This window comes from Halyomorpha halys, unplaced genomic scaffold (assembly GCF_000696795.3).
Source record: "Halyomorpha halys isolate HHAL.00 unplaced genomic scaffold, Hhal_1.1 Scaffold814.1, whole genome shotgun sequence".
In the NCBI taxonomy this organism is placed as follows: Eukaryota; Metazoa; Arthropoda; class Insecta; order Hemiptera; family Pentatomidae; genus Halyomorpha; species Halyomorpha halys.
In genome coordinates this window covers 291,076-311,438 of record NW_027107888.1, presented here as the reverse complement: position 1 = coordinate 311,438, position 20,363 = coordinate 291,076, and the positions used below count along the sequence as shown (strand labels likewise).

Below are 20,363 nucleotides of genomic sequence, written 5' to 3'. Positions count from 1 at the left end.
AGTTCTATCAGTGGGTAGATTCTCCACATGTTTTTATCATGTCACTATGTCACCTACAGCAAATTTACTTGTTGTGTATATGTGTATACAGTTGTAAATATCAATAAATAAATTATTAAATTTATTAAATTTTTAGAGCTCCAGAGGGAGCGGGGGGGGGAGGGAGAGGTCGCCTTTATTTCTGTGGTGGTCAGGTGAAATTAATCCACACCACAGTTTCAATATGGTTGTATCCTGTAGATATCCTCCCGGTATGTTAGAAATGCCCAGTAAGGGTAAAAAAAAAGAAGAAAACTTATATTTCTGTGGTGGTCCTACGAAATGAAAATTTGAATTCCACCGCCATGGTTAGAATAGATAACTGTAGATAACCCCCCGCATGTCAGAAATAAAAAAAAAATCAACTTTTATTTTTGAGGTTGTTCCTCGAAATGAAAACTGTAACCCATGTTTTGAATAGGGTGGTACTCTGTAGATAATCCCTCCTCCTCCACCCCCATCGCACGTCAGAATGATCAGGAAGGGTGAAAAAAATTTATTTTTGGTGTGGTCCCACGAAATGAAAAGTTGAACCCCTCCATGGTTAGAATAGAGTTCTGACACGGGTAAACTAGAAGTTCATATTAAGTTATTTAGAATCCAAAAATCGAATTTAAAAATCCTGGATCAAAATTCTGATTAGTTATCAAATCTATTCAATTCAAACCTTAACCTTATAAATTCGAAGAAATTAACGAGATTATACTTAACTCAAAATTAGCAATAAAAGAAAACCAATGAGTCCCAATTTTTACTTTTATTTGAGTGCAGATCAGTTGCAATTCGTTTTTTTGCTTGCATAGGTCATCGAAATAGAAATATCATTAGGGAATATCTTTTTTTTTTTTTCATCGTCAATAAAATAAAACTTCGTAATTTAGCTATAAATGTTGATTATCAATAATCTACTGATATATTAAATAATGATCTATTTTAAATATTTTTTTAGAGCTTCGTCATTTTCTCCCGTTAACTAGCAATCAACACGTTGGTTAGTAAATCGGCGAATTGTGAAAAAAAAAATCAGACATTTCAGCTTAAAAAAGGGAACATTATATGTTTCAGAACAATTTTTTTTTTTAAATTATTTACTTACTACTATTTAGTTAAATATTATCATCTTATATTTAGCTATAACATCAAATCATTACCGAGGATATACGCCTCCATGTTATGAACTACAATACGAAAAACTCTTTTCCTTGTTGTTATATCACAGATATTAAAAAAGGAAAAAATTATTCTATTTTTAAAACAGTTTAGCATCTTTTTTACATATAATTGTTATATAAGTAATTAGTGGCAAAGTTTAAAAACGCGATTATATTATTAGGACCGTTATGCAATTTCTTGTTAAAGCTAAATTTATATTGGGCCATGCTATATTTAGTCCTGTGTTTGTTTGATTTAAATATATCTGTTACTGATTTAGCTTTTTATGTTTGTAACTTTGGAAATTTGTTCTCTTTTAAACATTTAATTCTACTTAATTCCCGTGAGCTATCATAATAGATTTAACTATGTTTAGATATTTACTAAATACGTAATATATGTATGTGTGTAAAGTATAGTTTGCATAATAAGAAAAATTAATGATCTTTAGACTTTAAAAATAGTCGAGAAAGCATGCTCGTAAAACTGTCCTGCCCGCGTTTTATAAAAATATTACCTAAGGTATTCACGTCTTAGATTTATTGTCCATAACGCCAGAAATCTAAAAATTAAAATTTACAAAACAAAAAATCTTAACGTTTTCTTTTGAAAATAGTAACTAAAGTTTTATTTTGGTCATTTTTCGAACATACCAAACAAATTAATTAAAGTAATCGGTAAAAGTTTCACTAATTTATGACTACATTGTCCCTATTGTAAAATATTTTAGTAAAGATTTTCAGCATCGAAAGGTACGACTACGCATTTGTCAAACAATGGCAAATTCGCGCATGCATAGGTTATTTGGATTCGCTTGTATTGTAGCATTTGGATATTTTGTGTTTGAGAAAAGTGGCAAATCTGTGGATGAGGCATAATAATATAGTTGAGCCCATCTGAACAATAAGAAATCAATCAACATTTTTTGTTTCATAAGCTGTATGTTTTTCATTTGACAACCAAAACGCAAGACTATCTATATCTATAAGCGATGTAGGGGAACGTCTTGGATTTATTGTTAATAGTGCAAGAAATCTAAAAGTTAAAATTTACAAAACTAATATCCTTTCTACCATGCTTTAGGTATGCGAAACGTGGCCTTTTACACTAAGGGAGGAACAGCGCCTTAAGGTTTTTGAAAATAAACTATTGCGTAAAATATTTGAAACATAAAGGATAAGTTAGTAGGGTTTGCAGTTAATACAGTTCAGGTGATAGCATAAGTTTAGGGACTTAGTAGCGAACGTATCCCTAAAATGTTAATAAACACTGAACCTACTGGTAAGGGTAGACCGAAACTCAGATGGAAGGATTGCGTTAAGAATAATTTAGGAGATTTGGGTTTGGAGTGGGTTGGAGTCACTGGACAAATGTATGTAGAGTAGGTTGTTTCGGCATTGAACTATCGGGTTCACTAAACCATTTGAATTGGGCTCCTCTACTCATAAGTGATAGTGAATTCGTTTCTGGATTTTCTTAGAACATATTAAAACGTTTATTACTCGTGATTTACATGACTAAATTTAATTGTTTTGGTGCCGTTGGTAAGACATTTTTTTTTCTAATAATAATAAAGTAGGAATATGGTAAGATGGCTGGGATGGGAAGGTACAGTAGTGAGAAGTCCGTTGAATTGTTCTAGACCACCGGCCAGACGCTCAGTCGCTTGCTTTGGTTCAACAGAGACAGTCTTTGTGCCGGAACTTCGCCGTGGTCTATTACTATTTCACTACATCACTTACAGAAGACAGGGAGTAAAGGAAAAGTTTTAAAGTGCAGAAGGCTTTTGCTTCCATGCTCATCTTTATGGTTAAATGGATACTAGTCCTTTAAAAAAATATATATAAAAACCTTTAAAATTTCACTATTTCAATTCTTTCAATATGTTTTATAACTCTATTATAGTTATGAAAAGATTTTGGGTCTTCGTTGTAAATAAATTGAAACCATTTTTAAATTTATATCATTTGAATGAAAGATAAGTATGTACCTGGCCTATTAATAGGTGAATTGTGAGAATTCGGCCAAAATGAGTTTTCAAAAAACATCTGACAAATAGGGTACTTTTATCTGCATAGAAAAAAACTTTGGTTTGCAATGTACCTACTTAGTAGATCTGAAAAATAATTGTTAAGACCGGCTTGTTTAACATTTTTTAAACCAAAATTAAAGATTCTCCTGTGTGACCAATGGGTGAAAAGTGAAGGTACTATTCCTTTAAGTTATGAATTTCGCAGCTCGAAATTAAGATTTTTTATTATTGAGATTTTAGGGAGTGAAATCTGAGCATCTGATAATGACCCGTAAACGTCTGAGGGGTAGACCATTGTGTAGGCGGAAGGATGGCATCTAAATGGGTCTGGTATATTTCGGTTTGATAGTATCGGTATTGAACCTTCGGGTTCGCCAAACCTTTATTATTACATTTTAATTTGTTTACTAATGACTTAATTTTTCTTTTATATCTTCCAGATATTTGGCTTAACTGACCATCTTATTTTGGTCCCAACTAAAACGGTTGAGAGAAGTTTCATTCCTCTTTTGTTATTTGATTTGCTCATTGGAAAATATCTTATTCTACATTATTTAATAGGACTGGCCTATTCGATACGAATTCTCCTTACTCGGAAGATAGATATATCCATCCATAAAGCGAGTCCTTCGGTTAGGATTGTGAAAGAAAGGTAGGAGGTAGAAATAAGAAGAAGTAGACGGGATTGATAAAGGCCTCTATAACGAAAGGATAAAAAAAGGAAAACAATAAAGGAGGCAGAGGAAGGCAGATTGACAATAATGGCGGGAGACAGCGCGGCGGCGCAGGGCTACCATCGGAGGGACATTGGTCGGCAAGGGGTTGGCACTACTGCTGCCCCTCCGAGCCCAGTCGGCTGGTGATGCCTGTGTCATCAGGTTCTCTTTAGAGTGTTGTTGTTCATGTTCTATTATTGTTGTTCTTTTTGAGGATAGATCTGTCTGTCTTAGGTGTCTACAACATCCGCTAGTTTGGATTCCAAAAAAGGTACGTTATGATCGGATTTTTCCTAATGAACGTATTATATATCTGGAACTATTTTTTAAAAATTATTTAGCGATAGTATAGAATAAATAATATTAAGTTTTTTTATTTGCTTCATTCTCCATTCACATTTTATAGCGCACTGAACACGGACGGGGGGCAACTAGTTGTGTTGTTTACATGGATCAGCTGGTTGTGCGGTGGTGGGGAAGTCAGCTGAGCCCCTCCCACACACTGTTGCTATCTCAATACACTCAACAATTATACATGTTAGGTCTTAATAATTATATGATTTTATTGCACATTGACTAAATATTATTATTTTTATTTATTTCTACGGAATGCCAGAAGAATATATACTTGAAAAGTTTTCCATCAAAATTAAATATATCCACTTTTTTGGAAAATGGTTTATTAAAAAATTAATATCTCATGTAGATAAGTTGAATGATTATTCGAAAAAGGTTTGTCTTTTACACTTATTTCACAGGAATTTTTTTTAATTTTGCAGCTGCAGAATTTTAATTTGTAAAAATAAATAATAATTATGGAAAATTCCACATTTCTTTTTTATGGATATATCTTGTTTAGAAGAAATAAACCAATTTCAATTCAATCTTCCTTATAGTTTTTTTTATTCAAATATTTTTGACGAAATAACTCAGCATCTTAACTTTTAGGATTTTCCCCATTATCAGAATTTTTACTACCAATCATTATTTTATTATAATCAATCACCATAATTTATTTTCACTTGTTATTTGTTTCTACTTTAAACACAACATTAATAATTATATTAATAAAATTAGAACTGTAGATCCATGTAATATGTATAATTATATATATATATAACAATATGTAATTCTGTTGATAATAATAATTAGCTTAGATTTACTGAGGCCAACATTCAAAATCCTCCTATTCACATCTTGGCCTACCACAAAGTTTACCCGTATTTTCTGCGATAAGATTTTCTTCAGTGATTCCTATCTCCATTATCACAACTTCACACGCTCATTTTATGTATGCGATTAATTTGTAAATGTAATAGTGTTGTTATTCAAATTAAATTTACCAACTGCAGTTACGGTACTATAATTCTACTGTTATATGGACCTAAAATTTTAACTATTTTGAAATTAGAGATAAATAATTAACGGACGTAGGAGAAAAAAAGAAGAGAAAAGTTTGAAGTTTATAAAGGTTTACTTTGTATAAAAAAAAAAAAAAGATTTTTTTTATCTATATATATTTTAAGATTAACTTTTTATAGGTCAATCTTGTCTAAGTGACAAATATGAAACTTTCTGAGAGTTTTCTGTTAGAATAATAATTTAAATTTAAGATATGAGTTAATTGATAATTTATAATGATGCTATATTTCGAATTTTTTGATTAATCATCTCACATATATAGTCAAGTATTTTGTTTTGGCATTGTGGTGAATAATAGAAAACCATGTCAAAATGCATCAAAATTATTTGTGCTTTGTATACATGATATAGCAATCTCCAACTTGAAGGGAATTTACATTTCTCTAATACGTCGCTGTCCATAAAAAATGGCGAATCTAACATTTATCTGGAGAGCATATTTTTTCAGTTTATATGGCCCTTAACTTAAGATGGAAATCCTACATGTTATTTTGATATAAAATGTTATCTTTGAACCTTGTTATTTAACTTGTTCGTTGATAGTATCAACGATTGCTGCAGTACACAGGCGAAAAACTAAAAAAAACTGCAAAAGAAAAATATTTAGAAATTAAACTAGTCGTATTTACTTAGATTACGCGTATTAATTATTAATATTTTATATATAATATTTGAATTGAAAATAGTGAATGAAGGTTTGAATGACTAAATTAGAATAAAAGAACATTATTGCATTTAATGTTATATTCAACGTTAATGTATAGTAAATAGTATGTTATGGTAAATTTAGTAACAGTAATAGTAAATTTAATAGTAAATACTTCATACTGCACCGTAAATTTAAGGATCTGCATTCTTCAAGTTGGAAATAAATAAAATTTAAGGCAAAGTAGAAATTACTAATGTAATAAAAATAATAAAAACTTTTATTTTTTTTTTAATAAATGTTTTCATGTGTGTGTTGGTATTCTATTGATACAATTATTGAATATTTTATTTGTCATTTTGGATAGATCAATGAGCTAATTTATGTTATGATTACATAACAGTTTTGATTGTTAAAATCACTTGTATTGATATTTTATTCATTGTCATAAAGATTTGTTTTAATAATATGCAACTTTTTGGGGGTTATCCGATTTAAAATATATATATATATATATATATACATATATAATAACAGGTATAAAGTAGACATTTAGGTTTAGAATATTCAAAAACAAAAAAAAATATATTTTTCTTCTATTTAATGAAATAAATAAATATGCAAAAATAAATTTAAACCAATTTCTAAGTTTTTTAAAAGACTTAATTGCGAATCATCATTTTATTGGATACGTTATAAAAATATTATGTACTAATGGTTCATTTGATTTTGTTTTATGGATTTTATAAAGCTTTTTCACTACGAAATCGGGCGTTTATTGATATGATTACGGAAATACTTTTTTTTAATTTTTATCTGTAATATTAATAGTAACCAACCAATGGTGGTACTTCAATCAATGCTTAAAATTAGAAGATCCCGTGACTATCTTCTTTTCAGACGCCTCGGAGGTTTATCAGGAATTGTTAAATATGAGAGATTAAGAACTAGATTTGGGTGGGTAAGGATTTTAGAGAAAAAGGAGGTATATCTATTAAGGCAACGAATGGGATGCTGAGGTCTTAGTGCATGAGTTTATTGGTGACGTAGTAAGGAGGATTTTACAAATGTTTGTAAGGATTGGATAAGGGAGAAATCTGATGGTTTGATAAAAACCTTAAAGCTCAATTTCGTATGTCCAAATAGGTTTGATTATCATAATGTATAAAAGTTTTTTTTAGAAAATGACAAGTTTACAGCGTTAGTCTATTTGGTGTTGTAGTAATCGGAATTTACCAGTGGGATTAAAACAATTCTCAGGGCATTGCTGATGTACGGCTGTGAAGTCCGGGGAGCGGCATCACGAAAAGGAAAAAACTACACCCTTTTCAATATTAAGTCCTAAGAATCCCAGTTAATGCTACTTGGTTCATAAGAAATAGCCAATTGCATCGCGAATTACAAATGGAGTCAATAGAGGATTACATTATTATTATTATTATTTTTCTATTTTCTTCTCTCGTCCCTTTTTCAAATTAACTTTTTTTTTTTACTATTAGAAGACAATTGTTTGTTTTATTTAAGTGTACCAATATCATTATCTTTTGTTATTAATTTTACTTTCCTCTTTTATTAAGAAGCGTTATTCTTATCTATTTATTTATTTTTTTCTTCTTTTTTTCTTTTAATAATAACATTGTATATACTTAGGGGTGTCTTTTGTACGAGACTATACCCCCTCCTTCATCTTCTGTTGTTATATATATATATATATATAATATAACGGTTATATCAACCATGTAAGGCCCGATCTGGTATAAAATTATATATATATGATACCAGTGAGATTTACGGTAATGCTCAAAATGGAAAATTTAAAGTTATTATTTGTCAAATAATATAACTACAGTTATAATAATTGAGAATTCCTTTTTTTAATTTTGTATAAAATGTTTATTTTATATAAAATATTTTAGATACTATGATTTTATATAAAAATATTTAGATACTAAGGTGTATTTAACGTATTTAATAAATAGTTTGAAAATGGTAATGATCCGAAATGTCAATAAGTAATAGGAAAAAAATTAAACTATTCTTGGACAATTTCCCATTAGAATAACAAATATAAATATAAAAATATTATAGCGATTTTAAATTTTATTTATTTAGAGGCCTAGTGACTTTTATTGAATTATATGTGCTCTGCTATAACCTGTGAAGGGTCAGAGGTCGAGTATCTTGTAAGGAAATACCGTTTCTTGCACAAAGGTGTACAGAAAGAAAAAAAAACTATTACAATCCACTAAGGATTCTACTCACTTAGAGTATAGTTTCTGCAGAAAGTAAATGATCTAGGCAGGGTTATACTTAATTCTTTGGATTTTTGTAAACCTACTGAAGAATAGTTACCCACTTTATAGAGGTTGGGAGAAAATGAATTTGTTATAATTAATTATTAATTTTGCTTATCTGTATATTACACTGCCATTACCACAACCTAGAAGTAATGAGAAAAGTACATTTTTGAATAATCAATCATACTACATAAAGTAAATTGAGTTGCACAATTTCATCAATGTGAATTTATAAATAGTTAAATAGAATAATTAATGATTTTGACCTTTCCTCTTTGTCTATCACTGTTTTAATAATTATTAAAACGGATGTGATTATTATATGAGTTTTTTTAGTCTAGCTTACTTATATTATTTAAATTTTCATTTTTTAATAAAAAAACAATTATCACATTTTAAATAAAAATTTATAAATATCTATTAACATTATTTACACCCTGTAATTGTCATTAATTATTTTTCAATTCCATACCGTTACAATAGGTAAGGAAAGTATTTAAATCTGGTCGAAATTTTAATGTGCATTTTTTTTTAACGATTATGTGTTTCATAGCTCCTACGTTTATAAATCCCATTTTCGGCATGCCAGTGTTACTGTTTTGAACGGACTTACAGACTGTTTCAACCTCTAATACCTCTTTTTCGAGAAACTTGCCAATGGTCTACTTAAACTCCTCCAACTTTTTATTTACAGAATAACTCTTCCAGAAAAAAATAAATGAAGTTATGACGATAATTAAATGTTATTTGCGCATACCTAACGAAAACAAAGTAATTAAAACATGAATTTCATGAAACATCTTAATCATCACTTGAATGTTTATAAAATTCTGTGCTTGGGTATGCTGCTGATTTGGTATTATTGGGTGAGGGAAAGGCAACTATATAACTAAGTTCAAGTACATTGATAAACTCTAGTAAGAAACTAGGTCACAAAATTAAAGCGGATAAACCAAAACATATAGTTTGGCAGTAAAAACGGGAGCTATTTCGGTTAAATAAATATAGGAGGTGTTTCATTAGAACAGGTAGATAGGTATAGGTAGGTATTTAAGTTCTGTGATAACTAGAAAAAACGAAATTAATGAGGAAAAAAAAAGCTAGATTAAAGGCGGGAAGTTTTTGTTATTCTTTATTTATATAAATGATTTTTAATTTATTATTCTTATTATAGATGGGTATCCATGTTTGTTGTATATACCATTTAATGTACTGGTTAACTCGGATTTTTACTTGGGCTACCCCAAAAACAAATGGATACTTCATTACCATTTTTATGGAGTTGCATATGAAAACCCCTTGATTTTTTATTATTTTTTCAAAATTCAAAAACTATACACACATAATTATTGGAGAAGTTTGTCGGGGGGTGCGGTCACCAAAGAACAACATAAATAAACAAACCCATATTTATTTATTTTATGGCGACGTTTTGACCTGAGTTTCAGGTCTCCATCAGGGCTATAGAACAAAAGAGATAACAACAACATTTGGAGAAACATAAAATTGAAAAGGAATAGAATACAAACAAATTTGGAATTATACAAAATATTGAATTGAATCATAAATGATAAAAAATTGATAACTGATAATTGAATAGTAAAAAAAAAAATTAATTGAATGATAATCGTGGAATTAGATGGTAGTAGATTGAACAGTGAAAGATGAAATATAATATCATGTAGGTAAGAAGATATGTATAATATAAGATATGCAAGTAGGGTCAAAAAAACTGAAAAAATAAATAATTATTTTAGACACTGAACATTTGTTTGTATACTATTCCTTTTCAATTTTATCTTTCTCTAAATGTTGTTGTTATCTCTTTTGTTCTATAGCCCTGATGATGTCCTGGTCGAAACGTCGGCATAAAATAAATAAATAATGTTTTGTTTATTTATGTTGTTCTTCCCTGACCGTACCCTCCGACAGACTTCTCCAATCATTAATCTACGGTCAACTATCTACACCTCATTATACATACATAACTTCCTTAAACCGAATGCTCATTTCAACAAGAACTGTTGTTGAACACAATAAAGTTGTGTACTTGGCAGATATTTTTATTATTTAATTAATGCTTTTAAAAAAATTCTATTAAGTGCATAATTGTTCAATTTAGCTTTCTGGCCGATCTTAGCTTCTTTCTATCAATATCCTTGTATTTTCTTCTGTGAAAATTGAATTTCCAGCTTTTCCTTAAAACTTTGGTTGGGTAGGTAATTACTTATATTTCAAGGTTAAAGATTCGTTGTTTGAGAATAATATCTACGAGACGAGCCATTGTTTAAATATAGCTGTATTCAGAAAGGAGTTTTTCGCTTTGGTAGGCGAAAGTAGCTGACGGAATTTTGCGTACGGAATCCAATTTCTAAAGAAATTTCCTAACACTGTAAAATGCCAAGTTCAGCTTAATTTGATGATCGTTAATAAAAAATAGGAAATGAAAGTTAAAGGAAATTCTGTAAATGAATCAAGCTATTGCACAAAAAGGAATATATATGTATATATGATTAATGAAACAAATACAATTTTATAACGAAAAATAAAATAAAGAATTAATTATTTTAAAGTAAATAAAACAAAAGAGAGGTCTTAATAGATTAATAATAATGAAATAATGAGTGTAAAATAAAAACGAACAGTGTTTTTTTTTTACTCTTTATTTATTGATAAGTAAAGGAGTAAGTGGATGTAGGGAGTATTGCCTTTAAGTTTAAAATATTGAAATGCCTACATTACAGTCTAGGGAATAGTAAAAATAAAAATTTCTAACTAGATGTAATAAAAAAAAAATTATTATCATCCATACTCAATTAGACAGGTGTTCTAACACAAGAATTCGGTTTAAAAGTGAATAAAAAGTGAGCGAAAAGGGTAACTGGAGTTTTGAGAAGTTTTCTCAAGACGAAATTTTCCCAGAAGCTGTTATGTAGGAGAATATATCGGTGGTGTGAAAAATTACAAAACTACATTTTTGTGAAATTGACTTTGTGTTGAAGGTCTCAAAATTGGATTTGCTAGATTTTAATAAATCGACCTAATTGTACTTAAAAAATTCCTTCCTTGGCGAATTTTTAAATACAATTGCATTGACTTAACAACTTTGATGTGCATTTTTGAGCCCGCCAGCAAGATAAAGTTTACAGTTGCGTGATTGTTCATCCGTACCAACGAAATGACCCTTAGAAAATAGTGTATTCTATTATTTTTAAGATAGATATTTTTTCTATTCACTGGATTGGCGGAACAATAAATAACAATGAAGTTGTGTACTTGGCAGATATTTTTATTATTTAATTAATGCTTTTAATAGCTCATAATCATATTTTATTTTACTATAATGCCCTGTTGTATTTAGTCTGTAACTCTAAATGAACTTGTCCTGTAATAAAAAAAGAGTTTATTATTATTATGTTTTGTGATAAATAAGCATGGTATATATACATTGTTATGACTACTTCTCAGGACTACAGTTACCTTCTTATCACAGCGGCTATCGTAGGATGGGCAAAGAGTTCCTGCTGCGAATATTTGGGGTCAACGAACGGGATGGGATGTCGAATTGAGGGGTCTTCTCTCTCCACTGCCAGTGGTCACGTCACCATTCCTAGGAGCCCTCTCTGCTGTTAATTAGCCATCTTGTTAATTGTTTTCTACTTTGTTAATTATTTAGATCGCTAAAGAAGATCCTGATGCATCATACGTTATCTATTGCACAATACAATATAATAAAATAAAAATTGTGTATAATGAATCCTGTCTGTGTTTTATCGATCACTATATCTCAATTACGACAATTTCCCTATACAAAGGTAAAATTATTAATGGTTGTTCCCCTAAAAAAACTAAGTTTATTTTAGAACCTAAAAAGTAAAATAGTTTTTCAAATAATTAAAAAACTATACATCTTGGATTGTATACACTACTGAATGATAACGCATATAGAGAAAACAGTATTAACAACATCTAGATTTGAGAAACATTAGAAAAGATATAGCCAATTGATGAAATGAAAGTCTGAGATATCTAGCCCCCATGAATAATTATAATGAACATTTGAGTGATAATTTTCTAGCATAAAATGGTTTAATTACTAAGTAATGACATAATCAATATAATAATATTAAAAATAAAAACAAAAGTGCTGAAGTTTCACATTTGATATTTATAAATCCTGAAAAAATAAAGTAAATAATAAAAATAGTTGATAATTCTATATTAAAGAAAACAGATTGATATTAAAATAAATTAAAAAATAAAATAAATTAATGAAAAAAAAACATTTATATACTATTTATTGTATACCTATATCAATATTAATTTTAAAATAGTCATTCCAAGTTCCAATGGAAACTCTTAGGTAGGGATAAATTATAATACATGTTATTTATTCTAGATAGTACTAGCTATTAGAGTATCTGAGAGGTTTTCCTCTAGCAATTGTTTGGGTAGTTATATAGAAATTCCATGTATAGTACAGATATATAGCATGAAAACTACTACTCCTACGAAGATAAATGTCATAACTACTTTATAGCACATTAAACTAGCTTTGAGTTCTAATAGACAACCGTACGTCTCGTGGTCCTTGAGATATAGATTTACTACAATAAATTCACTAACTACTGATTTTCCCGTACAGTTATTAAAAAATATTGCTTTTAAAAAAGCTGTATCTTGGAAACTATTGAACATGAATAGCTCTTTTAGGGCTCCTATTTTAATAAATTTACTTTACTTTAAATAATGTTCTATATTAGGGTTTCTAGTGTTCTTGGTAGTTTTAATGGTATGGAGATCCGAAAAAAATATATATATTTTTTTAGCGTTTTGTAACTTCCACCATTTTGTATTCCCCTTTACTATACTTGGCAGACTCATCAATTTTGGCTAGTAACTATACATCGTTTTAATTAAATTTATCAAAAGTTGGGATAAAATAACCATTCCTTTTCTACTCTTATATCCTATCTTTTGTGAAGCTCAGTCTTTAAATAAAGTATAATTTAGGAAGTGCCCACTTTTATTTGCCCATCACTATTTCAATGAAAGGACAAACTATAATTTCATTTAATTAAATTAAAGTTATTTCTCATTTTAAAAAAAAAAAACAGTTATGTTAGTAGTAAAGCAAAATATTCAGTAATTAAATTGTTTAAATCTCTTTGTCTGTCACTTTTTTCTTGTCCGGACTCTTTTTTTGAAGACTCACTTTTATTTTATTTATTTATTTTTTTTTATTTTTTTTTTTTGTGAAATATATTATATTAATGTGTATATATATATATATGTTTTAACATCTTTAATCGTAAAAAAATAATAATAATCAGACAAAGGAAAGTCATATATATCATTATTTAAATTTAAATTTCTTTTTTTTGAATAATTCTTCCACATATATTTGTTAAAGTTGATGCGTGTAGGAAGAAAAATATATGCCTACTGATTGGAACTTAGTTCTTCCGGATCTTTACATTCCAGATCATATAAATGTCTTAACATGAATAACAATGAACTTAGCGAGTTTATTACCACTTGATTACCACATTACACTGTAACTTTATCTGATTTTCTTTACGACTAAGTTCTAGAACACGATTGAAACTTGTTGCGGCCAAGGTATCTAGTCGTTTAATTAGCCGGAACTCGGAAAATTTCCACTTGCTTTGTAATGGAGGGGGCTTTGAAATACTCGAGCGTTCTCGGAAATCCCTGACAGGTTGTGGCTTAGAGGTAAGAGCTATTCATTATAAGGCAGTCTTCATTCGCAAAACTATTTAGTCGTCATTGATCGTGTGGTAGGCAGTAATGGTATAGCACACCTCCTATGTTTCCTTCAACAGGTGAATTCTAGGCAATCCAACCGGAACTCCCATTATTTGGCTCATGTCGTCGAAGTTTTGTAAAAATCTGGTACAGAGCGTGCGTCACACAATGTTCACTTAACAACTTACATACGACCCTAAGTATAGACTTATATACAACTTGTATATAAAAATTAAATGAAAAATTGTTTGTTATAGGTTGTTTTTTGATCCGATGTAAATATACTGTTTCAAATCTTGTAAATTAACTTTAATGGTTTATTTTGTATCGAATATAGCGCACATATATATTTATGAAGACATAATAATAATACTTTATTTATTCTGGGACGAGTACCTTTAGAATAATACAGAAAGATATGGGCTGAGGAGCCTCAGAGATATATAAACAAAAAAGGCAAACTAAATAAATAGTCATAACAAAAAATAATTATCAGTGACTTTCTAACTTTAATCAGTTAGTAATAAAAAAAAAAAAAACAGGGTGTAAAAATAATTAAGAACGATACAATAATTTATAAACATATTTAAAATTATATCTATTTACAATTGTATGGGGTCTGAATGGATAAGAAATGATTGAACAGGGAGGATTCAAATGGAAATAGGTGGCGGAGGTAGGGGGGGACCTAGTTCCACCCCTTTAGAACAATTATTAGGTAATTGTAACGTTATAATAACATATATTGGCCAAAAAAATTTTTGGCGTAGTTAATTATAACTTTTATTAATATTGCATATAAATAATTTTAGACACAGAGAATAAAAAATTAATTGACTAAATACATAAAAAACAAAACAAAAAGGTAGTTACAAATTATTCGCAAAATTAGTCTTGGTGGCGGTCATTAAATGTATCAAAATCTTAAAAGAAAACTCAAAAAAATCGTTAACCATCAATTAACTACGAAAAGTTTTTTTTTTTTATTATTTTGGTACCTTTATTGACCGCCGCACAGACTATCTTTCTACAATCTACTCCATACGGACAACTATCTTCTTCCAATATCCTATATGTACTATCATAATATTGGATCAGATTGGTGAAGTAAAAAGTAGTTAAATAGAAGGATTTTAATTAGGGTTGGGACAGAACATATGTTAGAGGGAATGGAGTTCCAGCGAAAGGCAGCTCGGGTAAAAATGATTTATCAATCGTAAATGTCAGAAGAACAGGACCTGGTTAGTACGGGATTGGACTGAGAATTTGAGTTGTAGGTTTTCTAGGATATAGGTGGGGCGCTAAGTACTAATTACTTGGAATATAAAGGAAACTAGGAAATACTATGGATAGGGCCACTTCAGATAGGGATGTATCCAATATCTCCCGCCGTACCATTTCCACTTTATCACCTCTAAATTACCTACGCCACCTATTTCCATTTGAATCCTGCCTGTTCAATCATTTCTTATCCATTCAGCCCCATACAATTGTAAATAGATATAATTGTAAATATGTTTATAAATTATTGTATCGTTCTTAATTATTTTTACATCCTGTTTTTTTTTTATTACTAACTGATTAAAGTTAGAAAGTCACTTATAATTATTTTTTGTTACGACTATTTATTTAGTTTGCCTTTTTTGTTTATATATCTCTGAGGCTCCTCAGCCCATATCTTTCTGTATTATTCTAAAGGTACTCGTCCCAGAATAAATAATATATTATATTATATAATATATATTATGTCTCCATAAATATAAATGTGCGCTATATTCGATACAAAATAAACCATTAAACTTAATTTACAAGATTTGAAACAGTATATTTACATCGGATCAATAGAATTTCAAAATATGCAATCTAGTTACAAGATTTAATGATTGAATGCAAAGGTTAGGTAAATTCATTAATTAATTAAAACACTTAGAAGACAAAATATTCATTAATTGGCAGTCCTAAACAATGCTAACTGAGAACAAATGTATGGATACAGTACAAGCGCCCTTCGATTTGTGCCCAAAAGCCGACACCCAAAGGGTCAGCCTCAAATGCAGGCCAACTTGAACCAGCCAATCAAAATAAACCATTCACATGCTTGCACATTTACCAATTTGCCCTTTTTCGGCAAACGTTTAGATGCACCATTACACAAGGATTGGTTTTAACAGAAATTTATTAACTTCTTCATGCTTGTTACAGAGGGCGTTCTACAACAGTTTGTTAGGGTTGAGTGGATAGGACGAAAATCATTAATTTCTCTAAAATTTTGAACACATTTTTGGATTATTTTAAATATTTAGGCTTACCTGGTACGACTGTTAACACTTCACTATTGTAATATTTTTTTCTATGATTAAACACAAAAACGTTTCCACAACACTCAATTATTTAAACTTAAGTCGTATCTATATTGGTTTTTAATTATTGCATTGCAAAATTTGCATTCTGAAGTAACATGTTTACAAATTTCCTTACCTTTTCATGGTGACGTCCCTGCCAATAATGCAATTTAGTTAAAAAATAATCTGGTAAGAAAAAACAAAACGCTACAAATTATTGAGCAATGGTTTATTATTTAAATTAATTATTTATTATAGCACTAAATAGAGAGCAATAAAAAAGTTTTTGATTGATTATATCAAGGCTGAAAAAAAAATTATAAGGTTTATATATATTATTATTATTATAGTTGGCTCTGACAAAAGCAACGGAGGACGTTTTTGTTTTTTCTTAGGCTAGTATATAATGTTTCCAAAACGTTTTCTATTTCTCCTCTATCTTCATAAACTACGACTAAATAACTTTTATAAACTAGGTCAAACTGCGGTCCGCGGCAGGTCAACCACCAATCAGAGCCGCCATATTTATTTTGATTATTTTATGATTTGACAATATTAATTAATCATGAAAAATAATAAATTTATTTTGTTATTTATGATTTCTGACTGAGAACGCTTTTGTGATGTCTCTAGAATAAAGATTTTGATTTTGATTTGTTAAAATAATTAATCTGTTTTAACTTAAAAACACATTTTTGTCGAGTAATTTTTTGCACTCCCATTTTTTGACACTATTTGTATAAATGGTGTTGATATGGGCTTTATAAAATCAACCTAACTTGTTAATAATCATGTATTTTTCATTGAAATATTGGAAAATGATATTAAAAAAATTATTTTTTTCTTTCTATCTAAAGTAAAAAAAAAAATATTAAATCCACAAAAAAAATTTAAATAAATTACTGAAAACACATAGTAATTAATTATTCACTTTTTTATTAGATGGAGTAATAATTATTGGAAATAAGTATAATAAATAATATAATTATTTTCGAATTAAATAATTCATATTTCTTCAGCGAATGGTACCGTTCGAAGCATGTTCCAGGGGCTTGTTACAAAAGCCAAAGTTATCACTTCACTCAGAACCAGATAAATTATCTGCCCATATAAAGTTTTTCGCTATCCATTTTCAACATATTTTATTTTAATAAAAATTGCGTCATAAAATAATACTATAAAATAACTGAAATAGATATCTGAACTCCCAAATGCTTATATTTAAATACAATTTTTTAAAAATGTTTTTTGTTTTCGTTTGCACTGTTATGCAACGCAACTGAAGCTGAAATCAGTTCTTTATCGCAATTATCTCTGTTTGGTAACAATAATCCCCGAAATATATCTTAAGATCAGTTAACAAAAATCAATAAAAAAAAAATCCTATAAAGTGTAAAATCGATTCTTTGAAGCGATTCTTCCGATTGGTTGATTTTAGCCTAAAAGTCGCTGTTTCAATTCTAAATATGTAATTTTTGTTTCGTGGAAATTTTCGTTTTTGAGTTAGGCTTTTTGGACACACAAACCATTTTGAGAAGTTACCTCAAAACCTATATATCCGTCGAAAACTCGAATTCGAAATTTTGCAGAATCGGAATACTTCCGCTTACTATGTGTTCCATATATCGGGTGAAAGGAAGCAAAGCCAAGCTAAAAGCCTATTTGTTATAGTATTAATTATTACTTTATTGTAAAACTGAGCCCTTTGATTTGACGTGACAGTATTGTGCTATAACCATTAGAGAATGAAATTATATGGCATCCACGAAGCTTATTCCTGTGGTTAAATTAACAACGTTCTTCGTTTAATTTTCGGTGCTAAGCCAAGGTAAATTCTCAGTTTGATTTACTACAAGGCCATCTCCTACGTATGATTTGAAATAACTACTGGCTTTAACAAGGTTATTAATAGCATGCTATACCACGTGCTAACTACGGTGCATTAATGACAGATTAGTTCCATCACTTTTCTTTCTAGTCATTTTACATTCATTGAATCGATCATGTTCCTTCCTAGTCATTAACTAGGCCAGCTAATAAACAAAACATTGTGAAATCTTATCAGTTGGATAATTAGCTATTATAAACTATTTTCATCCTCAATAAAATTAATAAATAATAACATTAAAGTGGATTAGCGTCCTTTCGACAATATACATGACCTGTATAATTGATAGTCGTTTATATGGCTGCTAAATGCCTTGCTATTAATACCATCTGTATTTTTTAAATTTAATTAATATTGTTGTGTAATGATAACATTAAATGCATAGCGAACCCGAAGAATCGATACCGATACTACCAATCGTTGTCTACATACTAATAAATAAAATATCTATATGTATATAAGCATAAAAATAAATAAAATAAACATAAAACTATGTATATGAAGAAAAAATAAATAAAAATAAAATATTCACTTGTCACATTTAAACTCTGGACCTGAGGATCGCCGAGCCCTCTCTCTCCCCCACACATTAGAGGTAGAGCAGGGTTCTTCAAGATCCTAGTGCAGCCTTCTCACTGCGTCATTGGTAATGAGCCAGTGGAGGCAGAGTAAGTGCGTTAAAACGAATCTATATAGACCTACGGAACTGTCCAATGATGCGCGTCCGAACCCGCGCGTAGCCTTATAAATTCTCAAGTTAAATCATCCTTTTCAGTCTAAATATTTTACACAATACTTTATTTTCAAAAGCCTTGAGTCATTGTTCCTTCATTAAGAGTCCTGTCCTTAGGACGATTTTAATAATCTTTTATGTCATGATTATAGAAATAATTGTTTCCGAATTTTTCGAAACTATGTCTTATTACTCATATAACGACTCTTATTACATAAATAGAATTTACATTAATAATATCAGCTTCATGGGCTTTATCTTTCTGATACACAGTTATCAATAAGTCGGTGAGCGAGTGGTTACAGGCTCACTCATGTTTTAGATATGTTTCATTGTATGAAGATTATTTCAAATCCAATAACATACATTTCCAAAGGAACTTGCAGAGAATATATCAAAATAAAAAAAATCCGTGCATCTATGCTAGTATTCCTCAAATTTATATGATGATGGAAGATTATATATTGTAGAAAATGGAATTACCTATCAATAGAGTGGCTATGATTTTAGGTGATGTATAATTTTTGAGTTATTCCAGAAACTATATATTTTTTCTTTTTAGGTTTTAAACAGACAATCGGTCCCTACTTCCACCTAATTCGGAGTTGAGCTTTCGGGGTCCACTGAACCGTCGAATTCCGGTTGTCAATTTTTACAATTCGGAATCCTTATATAATCATTAATATTCTTTACTTTGTCACAAATCAAGTCATCCATCAGTTCTTGAATATGTTGCCGATTTGGCTAGAACTAGATACCAATCCTTCCTTAATAAACTATCTAACCATCCAAAACCACTCTGACCTGGCTTCTCCTTCGTTACCTCTAATAAAATCTCCAAAATAATCCTCCTACGCGTCTGAAAAGATGCCCTCGAGATCCTCTCAAGAAATGTTATTGGTGTTCTATCAATATGTAGATTCTTCACATGTCATTGTTTAACTAACATCAAATTTACTTTTTTTATTTATTTTTAATGCAGTAAATATGAATAAATAATTTGTTTTTAAAAATAACTTTAGAATCCGAATTTTTATTTTTTATTGCGCATCATCATCACATTAGTAATCACCATAAATAATTTTAACTATATTTACATCGTCGTTTTTGAGATACTGTTATCTATAGGTTAATGAGTAGTTACAGATACGTACAGTCGCAGGAATGGAATGTTTTATCAAAACTTAAATTATACATACTTCGGCTTTGGTACTAGAGATATGTATCTAAAACTGGACAGACCGCAAGAGGTATGTTGCAGAAATTATCACTCGACTAATTTTACCTGAATATATTATTTTATTTTAAATTATTAGTAATTTATAAA

At 29.4% G+C, this 20,363-nt stretch overlaps 1 protein-coding gene across 2 annotated transcripts in view; it reads left to right on the top strand.

Annotated features, from left to right (window-relative positions):
* HDAC4 (histone deacetylase 4) overlaps positions 1 to 20,363 on the top strand; it is a 349,894-nt gene that overhangs the window by 120,345 nt on the left and 209,186 nt on the right. The window contains exon 1 of one of the 2 annotated variants that reach the window (XM_014429679.3): positions 4,065 to 4,210. The exons of the other annotated variant lie outside the window; for it this stretch is intronic. The gene's annotated coding sequence lies outside the window, so the exon portion shown is untranslated. Of the gene's footprint in view, positions 1 to 4,064; positions 4,211 to 20,363 lie in introns of those variants that run through there. 2 annotated transcript variants of the gene reach the window in all.